General features: G+C 39.9%; 1 long non-coding RNA gene across 1 annotated transcript; it reads left to right on the top strand.

The window, feature by feature from the left end:
• Nucleotides 1–1,766: 1,766 nt before the first annotated feature.
• LOC103186515 lies at nt 1,767–26,969 on the top strand. Its single transcript, XR_488764.2, has 2 exons — nt 1,767–1,990; nt 26,893–26,969. It is a non-coding gene; the product is annotated as an uncharacterized LOC103186515 (long non-coding RNA).
• The last annotated feature ends 443 nt before the right edge of the window (nt 26,970–27,412 follow it).

The raw sequence follows: 27,412 nt of genomic DNA, 5'->3' as shown, positions 1-27,412 counted from the left end.
ATATTCCTACTATAATGCTCTCCGTACTTTGTTCCAACGTATCTTTTTTCTCCTGTGAATCTCATGCCCTAAAGGCAAGGGATATTGATACCAAAAAGTAGATTGTTTGCAATCCAAATTAAAAGATTCCTTAAACGTTGACTATAAATACCCAGATCTACTGTAGGTGGACCCTCGCCTACTCTCCCCACTGCCGCTCTAAATACAAATACAAACTAAATGTCCTGAAATCCATTTGAATCTTGATCGTTCAACTGTCTATTAGTGGGATCACAGTTTTACTCCATTTTGGAAATCCAGTGTCCTGCTAACCACAAACCACAATCCACAAGGGAAATTGAACGCATCAGGATTTCAGCAGGAGGGGGAAGGGGATTTGTTTCCTGGATATCCACATGTCATTTATTGCTTAATATCTCTTAATTAATTGGCTACTGTATTTGCCCACAAAGTACACAGTCACTACACTTTACAGTATATTCTGTGAAGCGATTTGAGACGTCTAAACAACGTGATAAGGTGCTATAACAACAACAACAACAAAATTACATTTAGATAGCGCCTTTCACATCGGGAGGAGTCCCAAGGCGCTGGACAGAGTTTCGGACTCGAGCTGGGGGTTGGAATCGGGGAGGGCGGATGGGCAAGCGGGGATATCGAAAGCACAGTCGAAGAGAAGGGTCTTGAGATGGGTCTTGAAGGAGGCAAGGGAGGGAGCAAGGTGGAGGGAGAGAGTGGGAGCAAAGTGGCAGAAGGCCTGCCCGCCAATAGTGGGGCGAACGGGGTGGGGGACATGAAGCAGGCTGGAGCTCGCTGAGCGGAGGGAACAGGCAGGATGGTAGAGGGTTAGGAGGTTGCAGAGGTAGGGGGGAGCAAGACCGTGGGGTTTGAAGGTGAGGACCAGGATCTTGAACTGTATCCTCTGTGTGATGGAGTCTGGCAAGGATGGAGGTGATAGGGTCACGGAGTCTGGTGCGGGAGAGGACACGGGCTGCAGAGTTCTGGATGATCTGCAGCCTATGGAGGGAGGAGTTGGGAAGGCCATAATGAGTTTTCATAGTCAAGCCTGGATGTTATGAATGCGTGTATGAGGGTTTCAGCGGTGTGAGACAGTGGCAGAACCAAACGATGTTGTGGAGGTTGGGGAAGGCAGAGTGGGTCATGGCATGGATGTAGAGTAGAAAGGATAGTTGAGGGTCAAACAAGATCCTAAGGTTCCGGACTGGCTTAGTAAGGTGGAGTGCGCAACCATGGATGGTGATGCTGTCAGCACCTGAGGTGTGGAGGCGCTGATGGGAGCCAATCAGGAGAGCCTTGATCTTGTTGACGTTCAACTGAAGAAAATTAGCAAATGCAAGGATTATTATTATTATTGACATCTTTATTTAGTTGACTTAGATAAAGCAAATATAACTTGAATGTTTAGTGACCTTTGAGTTCCTCAAGTTAGGGTGTATCTGCATGTTACATCTTTTTTATACAGTATTTGTTCACAACTTTTAATGTCACACCTCTGCACTGTTGGCTTTTAGACCACATTTTACCAGGGAGCAGTATTAGTTATTGTTTGAGCTAACCGCTGTACTTACTGAACTTCAAAGGGTTTCTGGCTGACATGTTTTGACAAGTCGCATTTGTCAAGACTTTTTCATGAATAAGCAAAGTAGCTGTCATAAAAATAAATCACTATCTGAACTCCTCCTTTATTGTCAGGAGTCATAGCGCTCCTCCTAGTTACAGTTTCTCAGAATAGTTTAGTCGGGTGTCTTCCTCTTCAAAGGCCATCACGGAATGGGAGATCTGTTTGCTTTGAAACATTTTCTACAGATTTAAATCCATGCAAGTTATCTGAGGTGTGCGGAGTAGAGCCTCTGATGAGTGCAGCGAACATGGAACAGAACTCCTTAATTAAAGGACGACAATTTGGATCTCTGATGTGCTGTCTGTAAGGCGAGATCCAGCGCCTGTGAGGAACCAGAAAGGAGTGACAGTGAGTTATTGTTACATTAGACATGAAATGATCAATAAATCTTTAAATGAACAACAATAAGCGATAAGGTTTATTAAACTGATGGATAACCACTGTTTTATTAAGCTAATGGATAACAGCTGTTTTCCTGGTTGTGTCAGAAAGCAAAGGTTTCTTCTGGAAAAGACATGCTATTTTGTTAAGTTGTGAATAGGTCAGGCAGTTTACTTGTGCTGCAACATTTTTAGAAGCCTGTAAGAACCAACTTTGAATATTTTTACAAGGTGGAGTCAGGAAATGCCTGTATTAACCCCCATGAATTGGGTCAGTTTGTATTGAAACCTCTGTTACTTAAACTCAAATGTAGAAAAATTTTACCATTTTACACTTGGGTCACAAGACTTGTGATTTGCTTTGACGGAGGTTTATGTCTCGTGGAGGGGAGGAGGGAGTCTGCCTCTTGTTAACTGCTATGCGGGTAAAGAAAACCAGGTCCACAATTCTACCTATTCTTAGCCTGTAAAAAACATTTTATCTTAAAATTTAAGATTACACAAGATTGTAGAAAATGATTTGATTCAGTCTCAATTCGGAAGCCATTTTCCCACAGCTTTTAAAAAGAACCAGCCACTCTCAAATTAAACCTGAATTGAAGGATAAAAAAACAAACAAATAAATATTCTGTTTATTTGAGGTGAGACATCAAACCGAGGTCGCATCTGTGTTCAGGCAGAAGTCAAAAATCCCATGGCATTATTCGAATAAAGAAAGCAGTTTCTTTCTTCCAGTGTCCTGGCCAACAATCCCCCAAATTAAAATTAGTTACTCACTCCACGGCTATTTGTGGGACATTGCTGTGCATATAATACACAGTCAAATCCACTTTACAATATTCTACGAAGTGCTTTGAGACATCTTGATGATGTGATAAGAAGCTATATCAAATGTAAGAATTATTGTGGAGTCTTGTAATACAATACTTGGACAAGTTTCCTTACTCCACATGCCTCTGTTTACCTAGCAGTAATTAGTAGTAATAATAATCCTTGCATTTGATATAGCGTTTTTCATGTCTTGTAGACATCTCAAAGCGCTTCACAGAATACGCTGTAAAGTGAAATTGACTGTATATTTGTGGGCGAAACGCAGCAGCCAATTGCGCACAGCAGCGTCCCACAAACAATCGTGGATTAAAAATGACCAATTTGTTATTGTTTCGTTTTTTGGAGGGATTATTATTAGGCGTGTGGAGTAAGGAAACTTGCCTTAAAAAAAGAAAAAAGTAAGAACCTGATTGTTAGTCAATTGGCGGATTGCTTTTCCGGGGGTAATAATCCCTTCAACAATTTTTTTAAAATAATAATTTGGTCATTCAATCCACAACTGTTTGTGGGACACTGTTGGGTGCAATTGGCTGCTGCGTTTCATCCACAAAACACACAATCAATCCACTTTGCAATATATTTTGAGATGTGCTTTGAGATGCCTCAATGATGTGAAAAGGCACTTTATTGAATGCAGCTATTATTATTATTATTATTAAAAGTCCTGATGTGATGCAAGAATTCTCCAAATGCAGCAAAAAGGTGGTTGCATTTTTGAAGAAAATTTATTTAGTGCTGCAGGAGTTCTGTGCAAAGAGAAAAGTTAAATCAGATAAAGAGTGAAGACTGGCATCCCACACCCTGCTTGTTTCTCCAAACCCCACCTGCTCTCCGCTCAGAACTGTTTACAGATCCACTTACTTGGATCCACAACTTGGATATCAGGTTTCTTTAGAAAATTCCTAGGTACTGAACTTTGATAACATGCGCTCTACACTTGACTAACCATCCGGAATTAGTAACCAGAAAAATCAGAAAAGGTTCCAGCTCCTGAGGCCCCAATGCCATAAAAATAATCCTTGCATTTGATAGCGCCTTACCACGCAATTGAGGTGTCTCAAAGCGGTTCGCAGAATATACTGTAAAATGAACTGACTGTGTATTTTGAGGGCGAAAATTGCACTGTATATTTTGAGGGCAGCCAATTGCACACAGCAATGTTCCTCAAGCGGTCGTGGATTGAAGTGACCAATTCCACAAACACTCGTGGATTGAGTGATCAAATTTGTTTCATATATATATAAAGGGATTATTATAAAGGGAAAGCAACTTGCCATAGACTAATAACCAAGTTCTATTTTGGAGTAAGGAAACTTAAGTCTGGACTTAAGTTCAGTTTTATTATTTAGTCTTAATTTGGATGCCAGTTTTCCAGTGCACTAGTGGGAGATCGCTGCATTACTGGTAGACATTAAAGATCCCAATTTCTCCCAATAATCTGGCCAACAATCCCCTAAATAAAAATTGGTCATGAACTTCAGGGCAGTTTGTTGGGTGTAAATTGGCTGCTATATACACAATCACTTTATAGTAAATCCTGTGAAACGCTTTGAGACTTTGCAACAACATGATAAGGCACTACTTTCAAAAGCAAGGATTGTTATTTTGGAATTTTACAAAATCCTACATACATTTTAAGATAGCGATTTTAAAGTCAAGAACATGAGAAATTTTGGGCGACTGATCTTTCTTTGTCAGTGATCCTGCTGGAGATGTGATCAGGTGAAGCCTGCATTAGGTTTGGCTGCAGTATCCAATATACGTCAATGATCGTCACAAAGCCAGATATAAAACCAGGTTCATCCAGCATTATTCAGGAGAGGAGTAATTTGGAGGGAAAAATAAATCACTCTATGGGATCTATATTGTTGCCATATTTTCAAACTCTGCAGACAATTTACTAAATTGACATAGTTAAAATGGTATGTGATATTTCAGCATTGATTGCTACATTGAAGTTGCCCTTTAATATATCACAATGGATTCAAACAAGAAGGCCCTCGGGTTATACAAAGACTGGCGTTTCTCCATCAGCAAGTGGGGGAGGATTCTGTCACTGCTGAAGGTATTCTGATGGCGGTTCTACCGGGTTCTGTCCTCCCTATCTGGCCATCATTGATGTTTCAGCCTTGAGAGTGGGCTATTACAGTGTGGCAGATATTACAATGCAGTGCAGCCTGAGTTCATGTTGTAATCTGGGTATCACATGCTCAGATAGGCAGATGTTGCATATGTGACATGTCCACACGTTTATCATGGGGGTGATGTGGTATAAACGCATCTGAGGGGTGATTTACATGTTGGAATGGGAGGAAGGGACATTCTTGCTGCTAGAAGTCAGAACTGAATAAGAAATCTAATGTGTTTATTTAAATTTCCAAAAATATGTACGGGCAGCAACTGTAAACAGAGCAGGCAGCTGATTGCATGCAGCTCTGCCTCAGAAGAACAGGCGGCCTTGATCTAATTTAATGTCTCATCTGAAAGACAGCACCTCTAACAATGCAGCGCACCTCCAATTGCATTAGACCCTCAGCCTAGGTTATGTGAGTTCAAAGTCCTGTCATGGGGCTTAAACTCATGACCTACAGACTTAGAGACAAGAGTGCTACCACATGAGCCAGGCTGACATGCTCAAAACAGTCACTACTCTCGCCAGTAACTACTGTAAAGCATGTTAAATGTTTTTACAGGATAAAACACATATAGAGTCATTTCATTTTACAGTGTATCCTGTGAAGCACTTTAAGACGTTCTCCCAATGTGGAGGGTACTATATCAAATGTAAGGATTATTTTTAATAAGATTCTATAAGAATGCAAAGTTAGCCTTTGTAGAGCTTTCTCTCCCCAATAGTCAGCTATTCCATTTCTTTAAATCTGTTAATCTGCTGAGAGGAAGGGGTGTTTGGACATGTTTAAAGTTGGAATGTCAACATTATACTTAATGCCGTCTGTGTCCCTGTTTCTTGTATATTTTTGTAATGTCCTGGACAAAAACCATGCCTTCTATTTTTGGAGCTTGCAGCATGAGATTTGGCTGAAACCCCAATGACTTGAAAATGCTGATGAGGCAGATAGTCAGTTATGTAATGAATAATAATAATCCTTGCATTTGATATAGTGCTTTATCACATTTTCTGGACGTCTCAAAGCGTTTCACAGAATATACTGTAAAGTGAATTGACTGTGTATTTTGTTGGCGAAATGTGGCAGCCAATTGCGCACAGCAGTGTCCCACAAACATTCGTGGATTGAAGTGACCAATTTATTATTTTTATTTTGAAGGGATTATTACTCCCGGAAAAGCAATCCGTCAATCGACTAACAACTGGGTTCTTACTTACTGCTAGGTAAGTAGAGGTGTGTGGAGTAAGAAAACTTGCCCAACATTTCACCCTACCGGGAATCAAACCCAGGTCTCTTGGGGGGCGAGTGCTCTAACCACTGAGCTACAGGATCTCAGTTTATGAGGTACAGCAAAGTATCAGCCGATTAATATGGTGTTTCATATATAGTATTCTTCTGTGACTTATATGCCAAAGATACGTGTGTTAGTTATGACCATTTCCATGGTTCTGCAGTTCAGGAATACAGGTAGGCAGACAGGGGGAAATCCCTGCCTTGTTCCACTATGGATGGGGAAGGTGGGGAAAGCATTCACTGAGGAGGAAGGCCGGAACCAAAAGATTTTAATCCAGTATTTAAAAGATTACATTGGGAAGTTGCTCAAATGCCGACTCTATTCACAGGCAGCCCCAGGGCACGTGGAGCAATGGTAACAACAACAACAACAAATTACATTTATATAGCGCTTTTCACATCGGACGGATGTCCCAAGTGGTTGGCAATGCTGGTAGCATTGATGTAGTACATTGAGTTATTGCCTGTTCCCTGACAGCGTTTTTTTTGGTCAGCCAGGTGTCTGACACGCAGAAACCCATCCATCATCATGCTTAAGAGTATTTAAACCAAGCTGAGAATTCCATGCATCCAAGGTACTGTTAGAGTCCAGCCAACTAAAACAGCTTGTCCAGCTAGGACTACTGTACCCGTTAGGGCTTTGGCTTCTAGGGGGATGATCTCCTGCCCTCAGTGACTGGTCTACACTTCCTGCCAATGAGCCATGCTGGCTATGCTGTTATCATCAGTGCGCTGGAGTACTGTGGACCCACCTAGCTCAGGAACCAAACAACCGAGACTGCCACAGAGGGCTGACTCAATTCTGACATTCTGTTGCCAAATATGTCACCTTACAGTATGAAGGCGAAGATTTTGTATACCTGAGGAAGCCGAAAAATGAGAGAGAGGATTAAGGTGGGTGGAGATTCATGCTGAGTATAAACATTAAGTCGAATGCCTATTTCAATGGTGTAACCATCTACGTTATTCTTTGTAACTATATATTTTTGGTTGAAATTTTACAATCACAGTTGTGAGGGATATTGGCTGATAGGATTTTGCAGACAGTGGTCCACATTTCATACTATTATTTCAGACAGTCTCTGAAATTGAACAGCGCTCTCTCTCTAGGACTAAACCAAAGCTAATAACTCGGGGAGAAACATTGCATTGACTGCAAATTCAGCAAGTCAACAAAAGTCCAAAGTTCCTGGAATACATTAGAATTCCATGGAAGGGATTAACGATCGAATGGATAGTGATAAAGTGAAAAGCAAAGGTGCAAAGTACATCAACAGATTTTCTATCAACAGTTATAGCATCAACAGTTATAGCTAGTATACAATATACAGTATTATCAAATATTATATCAAATATATAACATATAGTATTCTCAAATACTATATATAATAATATATGAATAATATTTGATATATTAGGTCATTGAAATGTTTCAAATCGCTTTACAGGATTTTAGTGTGAAGTGTAAAGACTATATTTGCAGGTGAATGCTAATTTGTAGAGCGATTTCCCACAAATGTCCTTGGAAGTGAATGGCCAATCATTGACACAGATTACTGAGGAAATTCCCTCCTCTTTTCAAATAATACCATGGGAGCTTTAACCTCTAACTGAACAGCAGACAGGGCCCCAGGTTAACGTCTCATCCAAAGGACTGCACCTCCGTCAATGCAGCATTTCCCTGGCAATGCATTTGATTTAAATACAATTCCTTGATATTTTTTTGCTCCTCTCTTCGGTATCTTTTATCTCTTCCCCTAAGACAATTTTTTCCTGCATAATACACTTTGTATTATGTACTGTGAAATGCTTTGAGAAATCCCCCTGATGTGAAAGGTGCTATATCAAATGTAAGGATTATTATTATGATTATAGTTTTCTATCAGTTGCAGACTGGACCTTTCAGTATAGTGCTGGATAACCTTTGTGAAATGCTTCATGGCATATAATGTTTATTTTGTATCTTTCAGACCCTCCTCTTCGACTGTACCTTCGGTCATCTTCCTACCCCTATCCTCCCTGCCCCACCCATCCTGATCCCAACCACTAGCTCGGATGTGGATCCCTAACTGTCCAGCGTCTTTGTTATGTCCTCCTGACATGAAAGATGCTATACAAATGTAATTTGTTGTTGTAGGTCATATATTCATGTGGAAACTGCCTTGACTGAGTCAGTTACAGCAGAGAAATTATTGTACATGCTCCACATTAATATTGTACTCGCACTATTGTCCAATATTTGCATTCAGAATAATGCATCTATACAATGCAATGGGGGGGGAGAGGGATTTGCACATACTGCAGTCCGGAAGATTGTTGGTCAATCTACACTTATATCTTTATCTAATTCCCTGTCAAAGTTACTGACACAGTCTGACTCCTCTTGTATTTACATTTGATTTAGCACCTTTCACATCAGGAGGACAACTCAAGCACTTCACAGGATTACTTCAAAGTGTAGTGATTGTATATTTTGCAGACAAACACAGCAGCCAATTTGCACATTGCATTAATTCATAAACATCCATGAAGTGAATGATTAATTTTATCTAGAAGAATGTAGGGGGGCAGGACACCCTGAGAAGCTCCTTTCTCTTTAAAGAGCCATGCGATCTTTAACAACAACAAAATTACATTTGTATAGAGCCTTTCAAGTCAAGAGGATGTCCCAAGACGCTGGACAGTGTACAGCATTTCAGGTCGGGGGACATGGAGCAGGCCAGAGCCGGCTGAGCGGAGGCAGCAGGCGGGTTGGTAGGGGGTTAGGAGGTCGCATAGGTAGGGTGGGGCAAGGCCATGGAGAGCTTTGTATGTGAGGACCAGGATCTTGAACTGGATCATCTGAAGGATAGGGAGCCAATGGAGTCAGGCGAGAATGGGGGAGATGGAGTCACGGAGTTTCGTGCGGGAGAGGACACGGGCTGCAGAGTTCTGGATTATCTGCAGCCTGTGGAGGGAGGAAGGCCGACAAGCAGGGCGTTTGCATAGTTGAGCCTGGAGGTGATGAAGGCATGAACAAGAGTTTCAGTGGCCTGAGGAGTGAGGTAGTGGCAGAGTCGGGCGCTATTACGGAGATGAAGAAAGGCAGAGTGGGTCATGGCTTGGATGTGGGGAAGAAGACAGTTGAGGGTCGAACAAGACACCGAGGTTCCTGGCTGACTTGGTGAGTTGAAGTGTGCAACCATGGAGGTTGATGCTGCCAGTGTCTGAGGTGCTAAGGCGCTGGCGCGAGCCAATCAGGAGGGCCTCAGTCTTGTTCACATTCAACTGTAGGAAATTTCTTAACAGACAGGTTGGACCTCATTTTAACATCTTGTCTGAAAGATACTGCCTCTAACTATGCAGCACTCCTCCAACACTGCTCTGAGGTGTCAGCCTAGACTGTGAATGCAAAGCCCCGACATGGGGCTTGAACCCACAACCTTCCGACTCGGAGGTGAGATTGCTATCAACTGAGCCAGGCTGACACCCAAGGTGCAACTTATGTTCTATTTGATGCGTCCTTTTACTTAATCAATTGTAGCTAAATTCAGAACAAATTACTTTTAAATAACTAAAATAGCTTTGTGCTGTCTTCATAGTGAATGATAATTACTCCCTAAACTATGTAGTCATAGCAAGTTGACATTTAGAAGATAGGGTAGATTTGTGAATAATATAACACAGGATACTAAACATACTTCGGATTCAACTTGTAGTGCACTTGGTAAACACACATCAAAAATGTGGAAGTGTCGCTTTGTCTTATTTTAGCAGAGTTATTCAGATTTATAAACTGACAGTTTAATCCAGGGAAAGCAAATTTAAAGATGGTGTAAAATTTATGAAAGAGGGTCATTTGTTTCAGGATCAAAACACAACTTTGCAGACTGTATATTATATATTATTATATATCTAACAGAGAACTTATAACTATTGTTTCAGTTTTGATTCCACTGTGCACCTAGCATCTCTACAAATAATTTCAGTAGAGACCACACCCATTTTGCAGATTTCTCTCTTTCCTGTCAACAAAAATATAAATTATACCCCATAGCCTGTTTTGCAACAACTTTAGGTGTTGACAGGTACATGTCTGTAGCACTCACTTTTCAATGAGTGACGATTGTGGTTCACAGCTGGACCTTGAAACTCCAGGCTGGGCTGACACTCCAATACTGTCCCCAATAAAGTAAGAATCTACTGAGGAATGTAGGTCTTTATAAATAACTAGATGTACTAGTTGCAGCTATGCTTGCAACCAAAGGATCCAATATGGAAGGTAGATTGAAACACTTCATCTTCATCTATACTCATTTGGGAGGACTCCTGTGTGAAGATGCCTTTTGGGTGGACTCAGTGGGAGGACTCGGTGCTTTAAAAATGTAATTTTGTTGTTGTTGCCATGGCTTAGCTTCATCTGTGTTCTTTATTTTGTTCCCAAACTTGGCTATTTGCGCAAGTGACGCAAGATGCCACAGCGCCACGGTCAGCCAGTGCGGCCATCAGGTGTAACTGCAGAGAAAAACGCAAAACTGAAATAAGTTTTAGATCATAACTCATGGATGATAGGAGATACCCGAAAACAAATATGCCCATGTCATTCCCAGATGCAAGACCTTTCCAATGAATGTAAATCACGTCTCTATGTCATTCGGTTATTGAGATCCTTCTTGAAGCGCAGACAGACATTGTCGTTGTATTAGTATATATATAATAATCCTTGCATTTGATATAGTGCCTTATCACATCTTCAAAATGTCTCAAAGCACTTCACAGAATATACTGTAATAATAATAATCCTTACAGTATATTCTCTTGCTGTGCATTGCTAGAGTTGTCATCCTTCAAATGAGACATTATACCCAGGTCCTGTCTGCCTGTTCAGGTGGATGTTAAAGATCCCATGACAATACCGCAATGCTTTGTGTAGCAGCCATTTGTTATTTAAGGTATTAAGGAACGTGCATGTTATGAACAATGTTATTTTAATATAGAAGTGAGGACTAATTAGCACAGTTCATTAAGGTTGATGTCAATAGCACAGAAACTATTCCCTTCACATTTCAGAAGGTCAAAGATAAGATTTTGAGGTATTGGGACCAGTGCTTCTGAAATCCTTACACAAATTTTAGTTAATTATGATACTGTATTAACATATTACTTTCAGATATGCCCTTTAATTTTCATAAACAAATAACTTGCTGTTTGCTGGTTGCTATGAAAATTTTATCGTATAACTAATTAGCATATTTTATTAGTTTTTTCATCCTATGAGTATAATGGATATTGTGCTGAGCGTCACAATTTTTTTGAGAAAATCTAATTTGTAATTAACTCAGTGTGCATAGCACACCACAAATAGCGTGATTCACCAGATCACAAGATTGATTTGGATGAAGAAGGCCCTTCAGGCTATCTGATCTGTCCAGAATACCCATCTTCCCATCACAGCATCAAGCTTTTTTTTAAAACGAGTCCAGCAACCAGGTCCTTAACCACCGTTCCTTGCAACGTATTCCAGTTTGGATAACAACAACAACTTGCATTTATATATCATCCTATAAAAATTAAGTCTTGTAGCTCAGTAGTTAGAGCACTCACCTTGCAAGCAAGAAGACCTGAGTTTGATTCCCCGCAGGGCAAAACGTTAGGCAAGTTTCCTTCTCCACACGCCTCTGTTTGCCTTGCAGTAAGTAGGAACCTGGTTATTAGTCGATTGGCGGATCGATTTTCTGGGGGTAATAATTCCTTAAAAAAAATTGGTAACTTCAATCCACGTCTGTTTGTGGGACACTGCTGTACACAATTGGCTGTCACGTTTACCCACAAAATATACATTCAATTCACTTTACAGTGTATTCTGTGAAGCGCTTTGAGACGCCTCAAAGACTTGATAATGTGCTATATCAAATATAAAGATTATTATTATTATCCTTCACTCGTGGCAGTGTCTCGGAGCGCTTAACGGTGTTGGAGCCTGCTGGCAAGCCGCGGAGAGGGCGGAGGTGACCAGAATTACGGTGGAAGAGGAAGGTCTTCACTTGTGATCTAAAAGAAGGGAGGGAGGGGCCAAGGCGATGGGATTGGTGAGAGAGTTCTGAAGTCTTGGGGCATAGTGGCTGAATATGCGGCTGACAATGGTGGAGCAGATGGAACGAGGGACAAACAGGAGGCCAGAGCCAGCGAGTGGAGGCAGCGGGTAGTAGAGTGTGGAGAAAGTAGGTCACAAAAGTAGGGAGGTGCCAGGGTATGAAGGGATTTGTAGACGAGTGAGGGGATCCTGAAATCGATAAAAGAAATTCTGGTCATATTTAGTTGTGAAGCACAGTTGTGATGGGGATTAAATACCATGAATGCCTTTGTGAATTAAAACCACTTATATTCCCAGAGATGTATAAGATATTTATTGCATTTAACATGCAATCATCAAGCAATCTGATTGTACCAGATATGTTATAAAATATGTAAATTACTACGTTTTAGGAAAAGCCGGTTTTTAAGATTCATTCCCTATAATTGGGTGTGTCTGGTTGAGATCTTCTCTTCAATCTTTTAAACATGCTTTCATGATGGGGTGTGTCATTTTTAATGATCATGAGATGTTAAACCAAGGTTCCGCCCATCAGGAAGGGTAGAAATTAAAGATCCCATGGCACTATTCTGAGAAGAGGTTTTCTCCTATTTTACTGGCTAAAAAAACCCGAGATAAAATTGATCAATCCCCTCATGGCTGTTTGTGAGCCATTACTGCGGGCAAAATTGGCTGCCACATTCACCTACAAATACACAGTCACTTCACTTTACGATTCTTCTTTCGTATGGTAAGAGAGGTGATTAGCAACATGGAAATAATGAAGTCCAGATTGGTAGCTTCAAAATTGGCTTGGTGTACGACTAAGATGCAGCTGGCAAATGATCGAAGCTGGCACTGATTTACACTGTGGTGAATAATTCACGACTGGTATCTGCAGTCGCATTATCCATTGCCTCTCACCTTCCAGAGGTGTAAGAAATGACCATCTCTGCCATGCCATGTACTGAAAAGTGGCTATATCAAATGCAAGGATTATTATATTATTTTATTATTATTGATAAAACCTAAACAAGTTTCAACCTTTTTTCGAACTGGCAGTAAGTAAAGATCTCTGCAATTAATAACAGAATGGGAAGCGGCTGGTGCCTGTGAATGAGGACGCTTAACTATAAATCCTATGGAGAACTTTGAGATGTTCCGAGGACGTGAAAGACATTATATCAAATGCATGCATTAGTTATTATAATATTAGGCCCCTTAAATAAACCACTAGGTGGTGCACAAGACAGGGTAACTCCTGTCATCATTGAACCTCAGAATGGAACTGAGGATTTACAGAATGTAAATATAGGTATTGCAGAATATAAACCTACATCCTTATTATGGTTGTAAAGCAAATGCAACATCCTGCATTGACGGTCAAACCTTTTTTAATCATTTAATTTTAAAAAGAAACAGATTTATCTTATTTGATTGCTAAAAATAGCAATACAAATAATACTCCTTGTACAGATCCATTTGCATTGGGAACACACCTCAAAGGGAGTCACGGGATTAACTGTAAAATGTAGTGATTATATTTTTGTAGGCAAATGCAACAGCTAATTTTATGCTCAGCAGTATCCCATAATCAGACAGAAAGTGAATGACCAATTGAGAAACTGCACAAAATTAGCTGCTGCATTTACCTACGAAAATATATTCACCACACGTTAATCATTTGGCTGATATCCAAACCGCCTTGGGATTTGGGTATCTTTTGACACTCAAATTCCAAATCTTCATTGTCGTTAATGGTAATCAAAATTGTAAGTCGTAAAAGGCGCTGTATAAATGGAAATTGTATTTCATTAAAGATAGATTCTCATTATAAGAACAAAGAGAATCTTAATATTCACCGCATTATTAGGTAAGGCAGTAGTAATATCATCCCTATTGTAGTCCTATTTTGAATCTTGAAAGTCCTATTTTGAATCTTGAAAGTCCTATTTTGAATATCATTTGAATTGCATTGCATTCAAATGTAAATTCCCAATTGCACATATGAAGTCAATGGAAAGGATAGTTTTCACAGTTCACTGTTGCACACTTTTAGGATCTAACAAATATATGGTATCGCCAGAAGCACGGGAGGTTTTGCAATCTATCTTTAGACCATGTGCAGACTAGTAGAGGAATAATTGAGTATTATTGCTCTTGTTATTTAAGGTGTGGATTGGTTGATTTCAAGTAACAGCAACACCTTGTTGTGACAGAGGGAATGTAGCAAATGAATCTCCACTGTTGTGGTGGTTCAGTTCTACAGACCTGATTTACAAGTCTTTAAGTATTGCCTTAATTGCAGGCCACAACTCTTATATAATTCTTTTGGCAATGTTGTACTCGTGGTGTTATATTTCGACTTACTCAGCAATTTACAAAAGAAAACATAAATTTATTTATCAGTGTTAAGAATACAAGCAGGATAAGCAATTTTGAGTGGACAACAATCCACCAGCAACTTGCATTTGTAGAGCATAATAATAATAATAATAATAATCCTTACATTTGATATAGCGCTTTTCACGTCGAGAGGACGTCCCAAAGCGCTTCACAGAACACACTGTAAAGTGAATTGACTGTATATTTGTGGGTGAACGTGGCAGCCAATTGCGCACAGCAATGTCCCACAAACAGTCGTAGATTGAAAATGACCAATTTATTATTGTTTTTGGTTTTGGAGGGATTATTATTAGGCTCTTATTATTAAGCATCCTTCAAATAGAGCAATGTCTCGGAGCGCTTTACAGAGGCAGTGTCAGAAACCGAGCAGGGAGGAGAAGACAAGAAGTGACCTTAGGCACGACCAAAGAAGTAGTTTTTTAAGCTTCTTTTTGTAAAGTGAGAGGAGCCAAGACAGAGGGGTTGAGGGAGGGAGTTCCATAGGGTGGAGTGTAGTGGCTGAAGACTCTGCCACTCGTCTTGAGATGAAAGGTTTGCCGAGTGGAAAGAACGAGCAGAAAAATGAGGTTGGAGAAGATCACAGTGGGCGGTCTGAGTCTGTGAAGGGATTTATAAGTGCGGATCTTGAAGATGATTCCTTGGAGCCAGGGAAATAGTAGAACTCGAGGATGATGGACCTGAGGAGGTTGGTGAGGAGGGCAGCTGAAAATTCAAGTGAGGAGGTGAGGACTGTGTTGTTTAGGGTTCTGGCCATATTAAGCATGAGAAAGCAATAGATGTGGGCAACGTGGTGAAGATGTGTTCTAGATCATCGACCGGATGTGAGAAATGATAAAGCTGAGGATCGAACCAAACGCTGAGGTTGTGCACTGATTCAGTGATTTGGAGACAGAAGACTGGAAACTTTGAGAAAATCAGAGGCAGAAGTAAGGGAGTGTTAGCAGAAGCCAAGAGAGAAGGCTGTCTATATTTGGCTGATTGAAGGTGACTCTTATGCAGGATTTGATGTCTCATGGCAGGCGATCAGAACATCAGTGGACCTGAAATCAAGGATAAAAGTAGAAAGGTGTTTTTTGGGGTCATCAATGTATATGTGGAAACTAATCTCATGCCTGTGGATGATATCACCAAGAGAGAGCATGTAGATAAGGAAAAGAAGCGGATTGAGGATAGAGCCCTGAGGTATACCCCAAGAGACCATGCAAGGGAGGAAAAGCAATTAATAATAATAATATTAGTAGTAGTAGTATTAACAATTGGAGGAAATAAAGTGGAGGTGATGGGTCAAGTAGGATAGGAAGCAGGAATGTGTGGTCCCATGGAGGCAGATGGAGAGTAGAGGCAATCAAGGCAATTAGGGAGGAAATTATCCTTTAAACTGCTTGACTAAACTGTGTTCAGCCTCAGTAGCATTCCAAAGAAAATCAGGTTGTGACATGACCATGTTCATACCTGTACTCAGATCGTAGCATAAACATTCAACAAGAGTCGTTGAACAAAACTGAATTTTAGCTTGGAGTTGTCTTTGATATCGGAGTTACAACCAGGACAGATTCCCAGATAACAATAATAGTAGAGATGATTATGTAGGCATTTAAATCTCTACAAACCCTCACACACACCCTCTCACACACAATCACACACTCCCATGCACACCCTTACACACCCACACACGCTCACCAACACCCTCACACACACCCAAACACACCCTCACACACACACCCAGATACACGCCGACACACACCCTCACACACATCCTCACAGACACATATGCAAACACACCCTCACTCCCCACAAACACACGCCCTCTCACACACACACGCACACACCCACACACACACACCTTCACACGACTGGCTTCTGATCTGTTGGAGTCCTGTAGCTCAGTGGTTAGAGCTCTTATCTCAAAAGCAAGAGGACTTGGATTTGTTGCCAGGCATGGCGAAACAATAAGTAGGAACCCGGTTGTTAGTCAATCGGTAGATCGCTTTTCTGGGGGTAAAAATCCCTTTATTACCCCCAGGAACGACTGGTTGTGGGACACTGCTGTATGCAATTGGCTGCCGTATTTCTTTCCACAAAATACACTGTCAATTCACTTTACAGTATATTCTGTGAAGCGCTTTGAGACGTCTCAAAGACATGAGCCTCAGACAAATGTAGCTTTTCTAGGATTAGAGTAGATTGCTCCAGAGGGGGAAGCTGGCACCAGACCTGATGTTTAGAATAAAGGTAATTTTTATTAAATATACCCCCAGTTAAACTACTGTACCTAGAAACAACTTTTATTTCAATATAATTTTATTAATTTTAATTTCTCCTTTTGGAAGAATATTTTTCAAAGTATACAATTTTTGGGTCAGAAAGGTCTGACAGGCACGGAAATCCATCATTACGCTTAAGAGTATCCGAGTCAGACTGAGAGTTCCATCTAAACATATTTTAAGCCTGATTATTCTGACTCACAATTATTTTAAAAAAAGCTCAATGAACATTAGTAATTAACACACTCAGTTGAATACTGGGGGTAAAACATGCAGTGTTTCTTAACCCAGTAATTAACATAATGAATAAACACCACAAATTTTACCCCATTGGTTCAAAAACGATCAGAGCCTATGACAAGTCACTTAAAACTTGAACTTCCTAGCACTGCACACCAGGTGGCACAACAACAGTAAAATCTGTAATATTGTTCTTTATCTGAGCAATAGAAGAGAAACCAAATCAATTAATATAGTCCACTAAGATGACAGCTGGTACAAAAGTAGACCAAAAAGCTGAATAAACACTTGCTTAAAAAAGACACCCAAGATGATTTTAAGACCGTTAAAAGAAAGCTAGATAAATGCTTCAAAAGGAAGATTAAAGAATGTGTGTAGCAAGCACGAGAATGGGATTAAACTCAAGTGTTTTATGTGGAGAAAAACAGCATTGCTACCTTTATGTACCAAATGGTATGTTTCTCTACTGCAAATAATAATAATAATAATCCTTGCATTTGATATAGCGCTTTCACATCTTCTAGACGTCTCAAAGCGCTTCACAGAATAGACTGTAAAGTGAATTGACCGTATAGTTGTGGGCGAAATGCAGCAGCCAATTGCACACAGCAGTGTCTCACAAACAGTCGTGGATTGAAATGACTAATTTATTATTTTTTTTGAGGGATTATTATCAGGCGTGTGGAGTACTCTTTCCAATTTACATTTCTAGTATTCTCCATTTAATTTAATAGGAAGCCCTTTCTGTGCCAAAATTGAGTTTATTTAATTTATTTGCTCTTGACAAAATTAAGTGTTTTTCTAAGATGCATTACATTCAGTGTGTTCTACCAAGCCAATATTTATCAATTGTTGTCATAAGTTATAAATACCGAGCTCCACCTCCCTTAAAACTGTTGCACGCAACTCCTCTTTCATATCTGACAAACGCACATACCTAACTCATGCATGTTTGAACAAGGCGTCATTTCACAGGTGTGGTGAAATTGTGGCCAGAATATTTTAAACTGCACTATTACTTGAATGGATCTACATCATCAACTAGCATTTTTACAACACATTATTATAGCATCTTGGAACATTGAAAGCCAATTTATTTTTCCCAAGAGGGTTTAATACCCTTATTTTACGTGTCACCTTGGAGCCAGTTTATTTTTGTCTTCTCCTTGGGGTGAGGGCATCATAATTTCAGGAACTTACAACATAGAGGTCTGATTAAGCTTTTTATGTAAATCAACATTACAGTACATGACTTTCAAGAAAGCTTAAAATGTTTAGTAATCTTGGTAATCTAGTTTTCTTTAAGAATTACAGTACTATGTCTTAAATAAGAATAATTTCTATTTGAGTTTAAAATCCTCTTATCCCTGCATTATAGGAGGTATTTGAATGTGTTAAATAGGAACTACTTATAATAATAATAATAATCCTTGCATTTGATATAGCGCTTTTCACATCGGGAGGACGTCCCAAAGCGCTTCACAGAACACACTGTAAAGTGAATTGATTGTATATTTGTACTTAATTGCTAAGAAGCAAAAAACACCAAAATGACCACAGTTCACTTCTGTTAGTATAACAACAACAAAATTACATTTGTATAGCGCCTTACACGTTGGGAGGGCATCCCAAGGTGCTGGAATAACTTTTCAGTCAAAGAAGCTTTAATAATAATAATAATCCTTGCATTTGATAAAGCACTTTTCATGTCTTCTTGATGTCTCAAACCGCTTCACAGAATATACTGTAAAGAGAATTGACTGTATATTTTGTGGGCGAAATCGGCAGCCAATTGCGCACAGCAATGTCCCACAAACAGTCATGGATTGAGTGGCCAAATTATTATCACTTATTTTTAAAGGAATTATTACCCCCAGAAAAGAGAGCAGGATGCATTCCTCCAGGGAGAGTGTGCATTCCATTCCAATAAATGTCTCTGGAATTTCCATGTGTCAGTGGGATGCATGCTGATGGGTTTCTGTGCCCGGCTGACAAAAAAAACAAGACTTTTGAAAAGCCATCTTTCAGTGCAAATTATATTTTTTGAAATTCTTAATTTGACTTCAGGTAATTTTTAAGTTTTTAAGGCAGTAAGGTTAAATGTTCAGTTGCAATCACTGCATTGGGTTTGTTGCAAAAAAAATTCAAATATAATAAGATCATTATTATAGCATAATGACCTAAGCAAGGTCAGAAGTTAAGTACTGTATAATATCTAGTTGACTACTTCAGCTGTGCTTTTCTGTTCTCTTAAGAAAAACAGATGACCAATAGTGTACATGACTCATACTGGGTACACGTATTTACTTTTGGATCTTGGTCAGTTTACGACATCTTGTATATACAGTATTGTATGTAACTCGCAATAGTGAATTGTGTGCAATGGATTAACATTGGCTTAACTTGTTATAAGCCATTTACCTTGTGTTAAAGAAATGTCACAAACTACAACAAACGGTTAGATAAATCACACACAACCTACAGTTATTTGTTCAAAAAGAAATTCAGCAATTAAAGTGAAAGGAGGAAAAAGTGGCAAAAATACATTAAACAAAGCGAATAAAATAGGAATGTTGGATTCTCTTCGGTAGTATGTGCATCAACAATGGAAATAATAATAACTTTTTTTTCCTGGAGATTGAAGCGCTCCGAGACGCTATCCCACGTGAACCGTAGAATATCATAGCACAGGAGGCCATTCGGCCCATGGTGTTGACTGTGTTGGCTCTTTGACGGAGCTACCAACTAGTTCCATTCCACCGCTCTTACCCCAGAGCGCCCTGTAAATTCTTCCTTTTCAAGTGCTTGGCTAACTCCCTTTAAAGGGAAGGGCTGTGCAGAAATGCAACTGGTTGTTTTGTGGTTGTTCAAAGTAAACGTGAGCAAAGATCATTTTCGCTTTCCCAGTTAATATTAAGTGTCATTTCCCCTAATAAACGGCAGTAACAAGGCTAGTCACTGGTGTTGTCCTGATCAAGGTGAACTAAGGCACACACTACACTACACTACACCACACCTACGCTCTGCTCTGGGCGGTGCTGCCCTAACTCTGGTCGCTCAGTCAGTGGAGCCGTCGGTCGGGAGGCAGCAGCTGCTGGTTTACAGTCAGTCCCTGGGATCCCCAGGCTGGCGGTTTGCCCACAAACGCCATGTTTTCCCGCAGGACATCAGAGCTCAGGCGGTCAGTGGATCTGAGCTTTTTGAGCGACAAAGAAAGGAATTTGATCAGGAATGTGCTGGAGAGAAACAAGCAACTGAACAAAGTGGATGAGGAGCGAGTGAAGTGAGTGACACTGTGGGCTGTCTGTCTGTGTGTGTGTGTGTGTGTCTGTCTGTGTGTCTGTCTGTGTGTGTCTGTCTGCTCTAGTTACTGTGCTCTCTGTCTGTCTGTCTGCTCTAGTTACTGTGCTCTCTATCTGTCTGTCTGTCTGCTCTAGTTACTGTGCTCTCTATCTGTCTGCTCTAGTTACTGTGCTCTCTATCTGTCTGCTCTAGTTACTGTGCTCTCTATCTGTCTGTCTACTCTAGTTACTGTGCTCTCTGTCTGTCTGCTCTAGTTACTGTGCTCTCTTTCTGTCTGCTCTAGTTACTGTGCTCTCTGTCTGTCTGCTCTAGTTACTGTGCTCTCTGTCTGTCTGCTCTAGTTACTGTGCTCTCTGTCTGCCTGCTCTAGTTACTGTGCTCTCTGTCTGTCTGTCTATCTGCTCGAGTTACTCACTGTGTGTCTAGTGGAGTCCTGTAGCTCAGTGGTTAGAGCACTCGCTTTGCAAGTGAGAGACCCGAGTTCAATTCCAGGCAGGACGAAACCTTGGGCAAGTTTCCTTACTCCACACGCCTAATAATAATCCCTCCAAAACTAAAAACAATAATTAAATTGGTCATTTTCAATCTACGACTATTTGTGGGACATTGCTGTGCGCAATTGGCTGCCGCGTTCGCCCACAAATATACAGTCAATTCACTTTACAGTGTGTTCTGTGAAGCACTTTGGGACGTCCTCCCGACGTGAAAAGCGCTATATCAAATGCAAGGATTATTATTAGCTATAACCGCCTTCAGAACTTTTTAACTGGGACCTTTTCAGTGCGAGAGACTCGGCTTGTAACACAGTGTAGCCATGCTTAGATAGGTAGATGTCTACTGTATTGTTTTGATGTTTGTTACCTAAGGCAGGACTGTTCAGATAGATGGTGGATGTTAAAGATCCCAATATACTATTCAAATAGATAGGAGTTAGTTTCTCCCTGTGTCCTGGCCAATAGCAAAATTGATCATTCACTTCATGGCTGTTTGTGGGACATTGTTGTGCACAGATTGGCTGCTGGTTGGCCTGCTAACACAAAGTCCAAGATAATTCCATGAAGTGCCTTGAGACCCTTTGACATAATAGGGCACTATATCAAATACAAGCATTGTTATTGTTATTAAAACGGTCAAACATTATTTTTGCTTCAACATTACCTTTAGTACTCTCATCACGTAGTTAGGTTTTCTGATCCACTTAAATGTCCACAAGTCAGTGCAGTGAGTCGCAACAAACTGCTTACAGTCTGGCAAGCTTTCACGCTACTTGTCCAGCTCGGACCACCCTACCATTAGGGCTTTGGCATACAGGGTTAACAGGAGACGAGTGGTACGATTCCCTGCCCCCAGTGACTGGTCTGCCCTTGAAGTCGCACTGATGAGCCAGGCTGGCTGTGCTGTCATCAGTAGTGTCTTGTGAACCCGCCTGGCTCAGGAACCGGACGGACTAGACACCATCACAAAGGGCTGGTTCGATTCCAACATTTTGTTGGAGCCAGTTCAGCTCCAAGGAGACCCCACTTAACTCTTTCCCAGGAGGATAACTGCTTACATTTTGCTGGTAAAAAGAAAAACAAATAGCAATTTGAAGGAAAAAAAAGAGTAGAAATGTTGGCAATCTCTAAACGTTAATGTCTCGTTTACTTTCGGATGTTGCCCGACTTTCTATGTATTTTGAGCATATGTTTAACTTGCACGGTACCTCTTGCAATATAAAGCTGGGAAATAGAATCCATCATTGGTAATTTGCAATGAGGCTAAATAAGAAGATAAACGTTTTATTGTGTTGCAACAGTGTGGTGGTTAGTTTATTTCGATGAATGTGTTTATTGACGCTCTGAGTTGTAAAGAACAATACTGACTATTTCAATTTAAGACATTACCAAATTGCTATTTGTTACAGAAAGTTAATGCAGGAATATTTGTGGTTAACAGGTTATAGACACATTTCCGGAAACAGGTGTCTTCCAACATCTAAGTTGTAGATGTCAACAAAGATATTGCACAGCAAAACTCTTGTATATTTTCAGCTAATTAATTACCTAAACTAATTCCCACACCCAGAATGACAGATGTTGCATATCCAGTAGTTTGTATTCAATGATATAGGGTTGCCACTACTTCCAGTTCTGTCAATACTTCCACCTTCACTTGAAAAAACTGTACCTTTAGTAATAATATCCAAACTCTGCACCCCAATCACCCAGTCTTTGCTTGGCTACAATGGCTCCCTGTCATAGAACAGATCAATTTCAAGATCCTCACACTCGCCTACAAATACCTTCACGCCCCAGTACCTCCCTATCTCTCCAACCTGGTCCCACCACACCACTCCTTTATCCATCCCCTTCGCTCAGCCGGTTTGGGCCTTCTGCATGTCTACCGACCCTTCTGTTCCACCATCAGTATCCGTGTTTTCAGCCACTAAACCCAGAACCTCTGGATCTCCCTCCTTCCGACTTGCCATGTTTACCAGTCTTCAGATAGCACCTGAAAACATTCTTCTTCAACCATGTCTATTGTCACATTCCCTTTTTTGCAAATAGCCTGTCATGTAAAATACCCAGTCACTACACTATACAGTATAATCTTGTGAAGATGCTTTGATGATGAGAAAAAGTGATATATCAAATGCAATATAACAATCAAGTGTGTTACAACAAAACCTTTGGATTCCTATTCTGCTGACCCACATATCTGTGTAATAGCAGGTCAGGGTTTAATAACATAGGTTGAAATATTAGATTAAGTTTTAGGAATTGAACTAGATTACAATTAAGAGTATTTTTCCCTTGTGATTTGAATCAGAGATTAAATAAACCGAGAATCATAATAATAATCCTTGCATTTGATATAGCGCCTTATCAAGCCTTCAAGATTTCTCAAAGCGCTTCACAGAATACATTGTAAAGCGAATTGGCTGTATATTTTCTGGGCGAAACCTGACCAATTGTGCACAGCAGTGTCATGGATTGAGTGACCAAATAATTATTATTATTTTGATACTTAGAATCATATGATCATAGACTATTACAGAACAGGAGGATGCCCATCATGCCTGTATTTCCTCTTTGGAAGAGCTACCCAATCAGTCCCACTCCGCTGCTCTTTTCCCATAACCTTGCAAATTTGTTTTTCATGCCGTACTTTTTATATTAAATATTTGGTTTATATCCTGGAATGTTGGGGTTTTGAACAGTACATTATATTACCCACAACGACGTGTGTTAACTGGGGAAATATCTAGTTACAAAATGCCCAACCAATCTAACCTGGGAGTTTTGAAGGAGGAGTCAGAGAATGCAGGTTCTACTTGTCTGCTTTCCTTACATCACCAATTTGCACTCTTTTTTTATTACATTTACACCCTGTATTTGTGTTGCACAGCGGTAAACAAATCGGCTGTCTCGTCAGCCTACAAATTAGACGCTACTACACTTTACAGTAAATCCTGAGAAACGCTTTGAGATGTTCTCTCGATATGAAAGGCACTATATCAATTGCAACTTGGTTGTTTGTCAATTGTCAGATCACTTTCCTGGGGTAATAATACTTTCAATTATTTTTTTTAAAAAATAATGATTCGGTCACTCAATCCACTACTCTTTGTGAGACACTGCTATACACAATTGGCTGCCGCGTCTCAATGGTGTGATAAAGCGCTATATCAAATGCAAGGATTAATATATTATTACTGGAACAAACTGGAGTTGTTCCTGTTTCACAGCTAGTCAAAGTTTAGATTTTCTGTGTTTATTTTTCGATCACCCATAAAATAGAAAATAGCTTGACAGTATCTGCTAACATTGTAAATGTAATTATCTTTCACCCCCTCCCTCTTTAAATCTAATGCCATAAATGTATTGTCGGATTCCTGATTCAGAAGCCTTAGGCAAACAGCATGTGTACAGTCTGCTTAAAGAGCTTAAAACAGATCATCCATTGATCATTCACTGTGAAATTGTTTGGAACAAATCTATTCAACTATTAATTGTTTCAGTTTGGTTCAATTGTTAATCCTTTTATCGCTGGATTAGAAGGCTGTAGGTTGACGATCGGGATCACGATTTGAGCTCCTAATCTGGGCTGATACTGCAGTGGAGTGTCTTAATGTCAAAAGAGTACATTGAATGATATACATTAGAATACATTAGAATATGCATTCTAATATGTGGAGTCCTGTAGCTCAGTGATTAGAGCACTCACTTTGCAAGCGAAAGACCTGGTTTCAATTCCCGGCAAGGTGAAACCTTGGGCAAGTTTCCTTACTCCACATGCCTGATAATAACCCCTCAAGAAAAAAAATAATAAATTGGTCACTTCAATCCACAACTGTTTGTGGGACACTTCTGTGCGCAATTGGCTACTGCATTTCACCCACAATTATACAGTCAATTCACTTTACAGTCTATTCTGTAAAGCGTTTTGAGATGTCTAGAAGAAGTGAAAAGCGCTATATCAAATGCAAGAATTGTTATTATTATTATACAGCCAGAAACAGGCCATTCGGCCCAACTGGTCTATGTCGGTGTTTATGCTCCACATGAGCCTCCCCTTGCCTTTCCTCAATCAAGCCTTCAAGCATGTTTAAACTATGTTAAAACTCAAAATCATCTGACTGATCTGATGATGGTTCAAGTGACAATAAAGATTGGTTAGGATTAAATGCTGCAAGACTCCATCCCGAATGAAGGGTGCTTCATAAATGCAAGTTGTTGTTCTAGTTATAGGATAATATTGAAGAAGGGAATTTCCTCAAACAATATTGAAATTCAAATTAATTAACTACATCATTGATTTGTGTTGTTTCTGTGTCATCATTAATCAAACAAGTTAACTGACAGGTTTGGTTACATAACAGTCACTGCAGTTCAAAAAGTAACTCACTTGCTGAGTTCTTTTAATAATAATCCTGCATTTGATGCAGTGCCTTATCACGTCTTCAAAACGTCTCAATGCGCTTCACAGGATATACTGTAAAGTGAATTGACTGTATATTTCGTGGGCGAAACACAGCAGCCAATTTCGCACAGCAGTGTCATGGATTGAGTGACCAAATAATTATTATTGTTTTGATACTTAGAATAATAGAACCATCGTGCCTGTGCAGGCTCTTTTGGAAGAGTTACCCAATCAGTCCCACTCCCTCGTTCTTTCCTCATATCCGTGCAATTTTCTTTATTCAAGTACCTATCCAGTTCCCTTTTAAAAGTTGTTATTGAATCTGTTTCCACCATATTTTCAGACAGGGCATTCCAAATCGTAACAACTCTCTGTGAAAAAAAAATATCTCTTCTTCTGCCCTCTGGTTCTTTGGCCAATTATTTTGAATCTATGTCCCCAGGTTACTGACCCACCTGTCAGTGGAAATAGTTTCTCCCTATCTACCCTATCAAAACCCCTCATAATTTTGAATATAAACTAGTAATTCTGCAAAATGCCATTGAAATCCTGGTTGAGCAGATTTGGGCATAACCATTTGAACAAAGTTGGACAAATTTGCTTGCCACAGCCATTGACCTGGCCAGGACCCCTCTGAATGTGCCAGTCATTGCCTGAAACAACAAGATAGGAATGTCCCTCAATGTGCTGATCCTCACATAGCACATCTTATAGCAAATAGAAATACTATTATCTAGATTTTACTGAGGAACATAGGAATGTATGACATATTGAGGGCATTTGACCATAAGTGAAGTTATTTTAATCTGCAGATCACCAATGAGATCATAGTTCTATTGTGCGTAATTTATGTTAATTGATTATTGATGAACAATAATAAATTGGTCACTTCAATCCACAACTGTTTGTGGGACACTGCTGTGCGCAATTGGCTGCTGCATTTCGCCCACAAATATACAGTCAATTCACTTTACAGTATATTTTATGAAGCGCTTTGAGATGCCTAGAAGATGCGAAAAGCGCTATATCAAATGCAAGGATTATTATTATTACTTTTTATTAATTTGGGGCACATTTCCTTCAGACGAATACTGTCCATTAAAGTGGGTTCAGACAAGAGCCACCAGGATGATTTAGGGTTTGAGGGTATGAGGCATAACAGCGCAATTGGCTGCCATCTTCACCCATAAATCACACAGTCACGCCACTTACACTATATCCTGTGAAGCGTTTTGAGACATCCCCCTGATGTAAAAGGCGCTATATCAAATGTAAGGATTATTATTTTATTATTGTCTTTTTTGTAATCAATTTTCAATCAAGATTTGTATGTTAATCATAGCAAAACTTGACCTATCTAATCAGATCATTTCCAGCCTACTGGAGGTCACCGTTACTGTTTTTGAAAGGAAGTAATTTTGCTCATGTTTGATATCGTTACATATTTTAGGAAACTTAAGGAGAAGAATCAAGACAATTTTTGGTTGAAGCGAGCAACAGGCCAATGGTTTGAAGAAATAAGGAAAGATCAGACGGACTTAAACAAGATTGTCAATGAGCCTCTATTCTCCCGTCTGAAAAAGAAAACTTGGACAGGTTAGTCAATGTTACAGGTTTGTCAGTGTAATAGAGAAGTAAACAATTTATTACTTAGTTACAGATTCACAACTCAATTTATAATGATAATTATGTGTTAAATGATATAAGCTGTGGGACACGCTATGAGATGTATTCTTGACATGAAAGGTGATTTATAAATCTAAATTATTGTTATTGATAAATGTTACAATTTTTGCAAATATTTAAAAATCATTTATTCAGATCTTATTGAAGCCTGGAATTAGCCTGGCTGAGTTGTTAGAACTCTCGCCTCTGACTCAGCAGGTTGGTTCAAGCCCCATGTCGGGACTTTGAACTCACAGTCTAGGCTGGTAACTCCACTGCAGAGCTGGTAGAGTGCTGCATTGGCA

Source organism: Callorhinchus milii, unplaced genomic scaffold, assembly GCF_018977255.1.
Source record: "Callorhinchus milii isolate IMCB2004 unplaced genomic scaffold, IMCB_Cmil_1.0 Scaffold4, whole genome shotgun sequence".
Taxonomy (NCBI): domain Eukaryota; kingdom Metazoa; phylum Chordata; class Chondrichthyes; order Chimaeriformes; family Callorhinchidae; genus Callorhinchus; species Callorhinchus milii.
The sequence above is the reverse complement of the archived record's forward strand: the minus strand, read 5'-3'. Positions and strand labels throughout refer to the sequence as shown.